The sequence below is a fragment of the Octopus bimaculoides genome, chromosome 18 (genome assembly GCF_001194135.2).
Source record: "Octopus bimaculoides isolate UCB-OBI-ISO-001 chromosome 18, ASM119413v2, whole genome shotgun sequence".
NCBI lineage: Eukaryota > Metazoa > Mollusca > Cephalopoda > Octopoda > Octopodidae > Octopus > Octopus bimaculoides.
The window spans coordinates 20,608,021-20,614,703 of NC_068998.1; the positions used below are offsets into that span (position 1 = coordinate 20,608,021).

A 6,683-nucleotide genomic window follows, 5' to 3' on the forward strand; every position below is an offset into this window, starting at 1 on the left:
TTCTCAAGCACAGCAAATTGCCCGACAATTGAAGGGTACTTTTAAACAGGCTGGTTATGCGACACTGGCATCGGCCACAGCTACGATCTCACTTGGCTTGTCGGGTGATCTCAAGGGCAGCATATCGCCAAAGGTCTCAGTCACTTGTCATTGCCTCTGTGTGGCCCAACGTTCAAAGGTCGTGCTTTACCACCTCATCCCAGGTCTTCCTGGGTCTGCCCCTTCCACATGTTCCCTCCACTGTTAGGTTGTGACACCTCTTCACACAGCTGTTCTCATCCATACACATCACATGACCATACTAGTGCAGTCACCTCTCTTGCACAACACATCTGATGCTTCTTAGGTCCAACTTTTCTATCAGGGCACTTACACTCTGTCAGAGGAAGAGAGAAAGAGAGAGAGTGAGAGAGAAACAGAGAAAGAGGGATATGAAATTAATGTGCATGTGGCTGAGCACTCCACAGACACGTGTACCCTTAACATAGTTCTTGGGGAGATTCAACATGACACAGAGTGTGACAAGGCTGGCCTTTTGAAATACAGGTACAACAGAAACAGGAAGAAAAAGTGAAAGTTGTGGTGAAAGAGTACAGCAGGATTTGCCACCACTCCCTGCTGGAGCCTTGTGGAGCTTTTAGGTGTTTTCACTCAATAAACACTCACAACACCTGGCCTGAGAATCAAAACTGCAAATCTATGACTGCGAGTCCGTTGCCCTAACCACTTGGCCATTGTGCCTCCATACATACCCACATACATACACCCATACACACAATATAAATAAAATACACATATATATATATGCATATATACATACATAAATGTACATACATATATATGTATATATATGCAAACATGGGTACTGGACGTCACAAAATGTAAACAACATGAAATACGAAAACAACATGGAATACGAAGATAAACATGGGTATGCAAACGAGAGAAACAAATGGAAAACAAGACAAACAACACAAAGAACGACCCTTCATCAGTTGTCAGCTGTCCATCTACTCCTCATTTCAAGCATTTAATGACAATATGAGGCTTCTTCCTGTTTCTGTTGTACCTGTATTTCGGTTGCTCCCGTGAACCAAAATAAAATTTAGGATTTGCAGAGGGTTAAAGTTAGTAACAAGAACAGGACAGTGGCGACATACAACAAACCTAACTAAAACAAACATGAAGAGTCGTTGGGCCAGATTGTTGATTATCAGCAGAAATTATCGAGTGGCTCAAATACTACAACTTCTCAATCAAGGTGCCATATAAAAAGCATCCAGTACGCTCTGTGAAGTGGTTGGCTTTAAGAAGGGTATCCAGCTGTAGAAACCATGCCAAAACAGACAACTGGAAGCTGAGCTGCTCCACAGTTGTCTAGTTCCTGTCAAACTGTATGGAAAGCGGATGTTAAATGATGATGATGATGAGGATGATGACGACGACGATGATAATGTATGTACACACAAACATGTGTATGTATCTGTCTGTGTGTGCATATGTGTACGTGTGCATGCATATGTATGTGTACATTTATATATGTAGCAGTGCATGAATGTATGTAGCTTTTGTGAAAGTGTATTAGTATGTGTGGGTGTACATACATACGTACGTACGTATGTATGTATGTATGTGTGTGTATGTATGTATGTATGTATGTATGTATGTATGTATGTATGTATGTACTTAGAGTAAAGATTTCTTATCAGTTACGAGTTCTGGGAGGAGTGGTGTGCAACATAATCGTTAAATTTATACTTGTTAGTAATCAAGCTATGTTAGTAATCAAAATATGTAAGTGTGTGTGTACATGTATATGTATGTATATGTATGCATATTAGCGACAGCAGTTCCCCATTGCTGGACTGTGTCATCATCTACCTTATGTATGTATGTCATTATTCAGTTTATTTCAAGATTTCTTGCCAACAGAGAAAGAGCCGTTTTCTAAACTAGATCCAAGGTTCCTTCATTGGAATTTCAGCAACATCAACAGGGTGGGTGGGTATATATGTATGTATATATGTATGTATGTATGTACGTATGTATGTATGTATTTATGTGTGCAGATTTGTATGCTTTGTTTTATGTATGTATTCTTATGCATACAGTTGCATATCTAGACATACTTACATATATTTAAATGATAAACTTCTAGAAAGTTTTACAGATTTTTACAATTCCAGTGATGGTTTGGATCTGTAGTCTTCGAATTAGCAGTCTCCTTCCTGGTTTTGAGAAGCCTAATTTCTCAAGATTGGTATTTAGGCAGTGTATTACATATTCCAGGGCACCAAATGTATGTATGTATGTATGTATGTATGTATTGGAGAATGTTGGAGAATGAATGAATAAATAAATGATGGAAAATTTTATGAAAAGGAAAAAATTAACATGTGTGTAAATCCACTAATTGCCAGCAAAGCAAAGCCCAACTTTTCTTTTTTCCCACAGGTACTGACACAGTCAGACCATAATGTACCATCAAGCAAACATCTTTACCACTGAAATCACATCCACTTTTCCTGTAAAATCCAAAACTTTAGGGTGGCAACCATAAGCATAGGCATGATAAAAGGTAGCCTCTGTCGAGATTGTGGAGATGTTGGAGTGGAGCTGAGTAGATGTGTGCTAGGTGCAAGAAGTAAGATGGAAGGAATCCTCAACCAAACTCTGCATAGGCAAGAGGCAGCAATAAAAATTCATCTCAGTATGTAATAGGGGTAGCAGAGATGGAGTAAGCATATTGTTAGCTGAAAAGAGGATTAAGTAATTGAGGTAATCACGGAGTGTGATAAGATAATTAAGTTGGGACTAATTATGGGTAACTCAATAGCAGCCTTTATCTTGGTATATACCTCACAGGCAGGGCTACCAGAAGAATAGAGGGACTGTTTCTGTGAGACTTTTCTGCAGACTTCCTCAATGATGACAAACAGTGACCTCATTGTGATTTCAACTGATGTATTTGCTAACATGTTGATGGCTTCTACAACATACACAGAATGTATGGTTATGGTTCAAAAAATGAGGATTGTGTAGGCTTCTGGAGTTCTGTGAAACAATTCGTCTAACAATTTGTAACACACACTTTAGAAAACCAGTCAACCATTTCATCTGCTACCAACATACATTAGAAATTGATATTGATCTTAGTCATAAAAGCTGAGAAGCATTGTGAACATACATGTTGGATAAATTACATTCTTATCAAGAAATGGAACAGGAGGTCTATTGTAAATATCAAAACCTTTCCTTGTGAAGACTACATCATACAATATAGATTAGTGGCTAGTGACTTCAGAGTCAGAGCTAGGTAGACTTAGAAATTAAAGACTACTTTGAGAAGGAAGATAGGGAAACTAAATGAATCAGCAATTGGGAATAGATTTACGGAAATTCTATTTGACTCATATGACTGTAGGGAGGTAGAATTAGGTTTCTGCGGTAGAGATGAAAACTGAAGATTTTAGTGAAATAACCAGCTTTAAGCTACATATCAGACATGTGGATGGTGTAAAGTTCCAGCTAAACTAAAAATAACATGGTGTTGGAATGAGAAGGTTGAATTAGCAGTGAAGGCTAAGAAACAGGCTTAGAAAATTTAGAAGGAAGGTACTAGTAGGAAGCTTTACTAAATGGCTAGAAAGGCAGCTAGGTGATAGGTATATCTGGCTAAAGGTAAGGCAGAAAAGAAGAAATGTATGCATGTCCTGCAATGTGAGGGTCAGAGGTGTGAAGTATTCACAATTGTGAAACAATATATGAGAGAGAACAAAGATGTCATTGAGGATAAGTGTATTCAGAATGATGAAGAGATACTCACCATCGATATGAAAGAAAAGAAATTGGTGTGGAAGTGCTATTGTGAGACAATGTTGAATGTGGAGAATGCATAGGATAAAGAGGGGTTACCTCATGCTGATTCTGCAGAAGGACCAGCAATTCAAGTTGACTGGAGCATGGTAGATAAGGCCATCAAGAACACGAAGAAAGGGAAAGCTGCAGGTTCCATCAGGAATAGTTGCAGAGATACTCGACACATCCAGTGAGGTACAATACAGGAAGACCTTCTGGATAGTTAATCGAGTCATACAAGAAGGAATCATACCCAATGACTGGCAAAACAGTGTCATTGTAAATTGCTACAAAGCAAGCAAGAGGGATCAAGCCATTGGATTAGATTACAGAGGTCAAAGAAAGAGTCATAGCACAATTGATGTGTAATAGAGCAGACCTAGATGAGAGGCAGTTTCACATTGTCCCTGAAAAGGCAACACAGATATAATCTTCCTAGTGAGAAACAGCTGGAGAAATATGTGGTTGAGAGTAAACCATCATTCTTGGCTTTGATTGATCTGGAGAGAGTGTCATGCTCAGTAACTTGGTGGTCACTGAGGAAACTGAGTATAGACAAATGGCAATGTAAGGGCTGTACAAGCTATATACAAAATGTGTAAAGTGAAAGTCAACAACAATTTCAATGATGAATTTAGTGTGAAAGTAGGAGTTCATCATGACTCAGACTGTATTTCCTCATAACATATAGAGAAATGGGTGTCTTTTAAGGTACACACTGATTTAGAAAATGTGACGTCGTCGTTGTCGTGGTGGTATAGAACAGGGGTTTTCAAAGTGTGGTCCGCAGACCACAGGGGGTCCACAAGGACAAGACAGGGGGTCCGTGGACAGCAAATACTTTTTATGGGCAATTTGATTTTATATATGTTTTTTTAATCGAAATCTTTTAATTGACAATAAACCTATTTGTTAAATACTGTTAAATAAATAACAGTATTTAACAAATAGGTTTATTGTCAATTAAAAGATTTCGATTAAAAAAACATATATAAAATCAAATTGCCCATAAAAAGTATTTGCTGTAAAAATATATGTTATTTTAAGCAAATATTTATGTATAAATTTCATAAGCATTTATAAGGGGGTCCCTAAGGTAAAGCCTGGTATAGAATGTTCCTTATGATAGTTGACTTATAGAAAGATTATGATATTAAATTTTTGTAATGCAAATACGTAAATGAAACTAATGTTTACTTGGTAGTGGAAAGATTACTGAATCTTTTGATACCCCGTACGTCAAAATCTGCGACTCAGTTTTCGAATGCAGATGGAACATATGTGCACACACACAAACACACACACACACACACAAACTCCCTTTTATATATATAGATGTATGTGTGTGTGTGTGTGTGTGTGTGTGTTTAAATACCCACAACTTAGCAGTTCAGCAAAAGAGAATTTACAGAATAAATACCAGGCTTTAAAAAAAAGTACCTGGGTCGATTCATTTGACTAAAAATACTCCAAGATGGTGCTGCAGCATGGTTGCAGTCTAATGAATGAAACAAATAAAAGATAAAAGACATATAAAAAATTGTTTATATGAGAACAAATGGAAGTGAAAAAACTTTTAGGACTTACAAAGGCAAAATAAATTTTCATGTTTGGAATAAGTAACAAGAGAACTATAAATGTTATGTAACCCAATAAACAAAAGTTTAGGTAAGTTTTTGTGTCACGTGCATGCACATGTGTGTGTGTGTATGCATGAATGGTTTTGAGTGAGTGAGAGCATGTAATTTTACCAGCAATATCCATTTCCATATCCTCTACACTTGCCCATTCCTCCTCTTCCTCCTGCTACTCATCTAGTTTTCATTTGATCATTGCTAGTTAGGTCAACTTGGAAGAGACAGCACAAAACAAAACAGCTTAAGTATGAATATCTGGTATATACACATATCAAATTTCTGAAATACTGATTTCTATAAGATTTCCATGATCCCTGTCTGATTTGCTTCACTCAATTGCATTATCTGTCTATTACAATGTGGTTGTTATGTGGTCTCAAGTCAGCTGTGTCGTCAAGTATACATATGACATGCAAGTAATCAATGGAATGACTAAATGGGACCCAGGTTTTATTATTGTTCCAGACACATCATGTCTCTTGGTGAGTGCAACTGAAAAAAAAATTAAATTAAAATCACCACTTGTGTATCATATTAATCCTTTAGCATCAGAATACTCTGTCAAATGTACTGGTTGTTAATTCACATTGTTTTGAATTAATTATTCATTATCTTTTAGCTTTGAGATTTCAATAAAAGTGATTGTTAACTTTTAGTATGATATTGTAGGGTGTGAGAAGGCAGATTTGGCCGGTTTGAAGCAGAAACAAATAGAATATTTTGGCTGGATATAACTGGCTTAAATGCCAAAGGGATAAATGCATATACATGATCGAAGAGCATTATACTTTATATTTTTAATATGACGGGTTCCACACAATTTCTCTCCTGACTGAAAGAGTAAAAAAATTCCAGCAGGAGTGGCTGTGTGGTAAGTAACTTGCTTACCAACCACATGGTTCCGGGTTCAGTCCCACTGCGTGGCACCTTGGGCAAGTGTCTTCTACTATAGCCTCAGGCCGACCAAAGCCTTGTGAGTGGATTTGGTAGACAGAAACTGAAAGAAGCCCGTCGTATATATGTATATATATATATATATATGTATGTGTGTGTGTTTGTGTGTCTGTGTTTGTCCCCCCACCATCGCTTGACAACCGATGCTGGTGTGTTTACGTCCCCGTAACTTAGCGGTTCGGCAAAAAGAGACTGATAGAATAAGTACTGGGCTAACAAAGAATAAGTCCTGGA

General features: G+C 37.5%; 1 protein-coding gene across 2 annotated transcripts in view; it reads right to left on the reverse strand.

Annotated features, from left to right (window-relative positions):
* LOC106869927 (tripartite motif-containing protein 2) overlaps positions 1-6,683 on the reverse strand; it is a 47,194-nt gene that overhangs the window by 38,873 nt on the left and 1,638 nt on the right. The gene's annotated exons all lie outside the window — the stretch shown is intronic.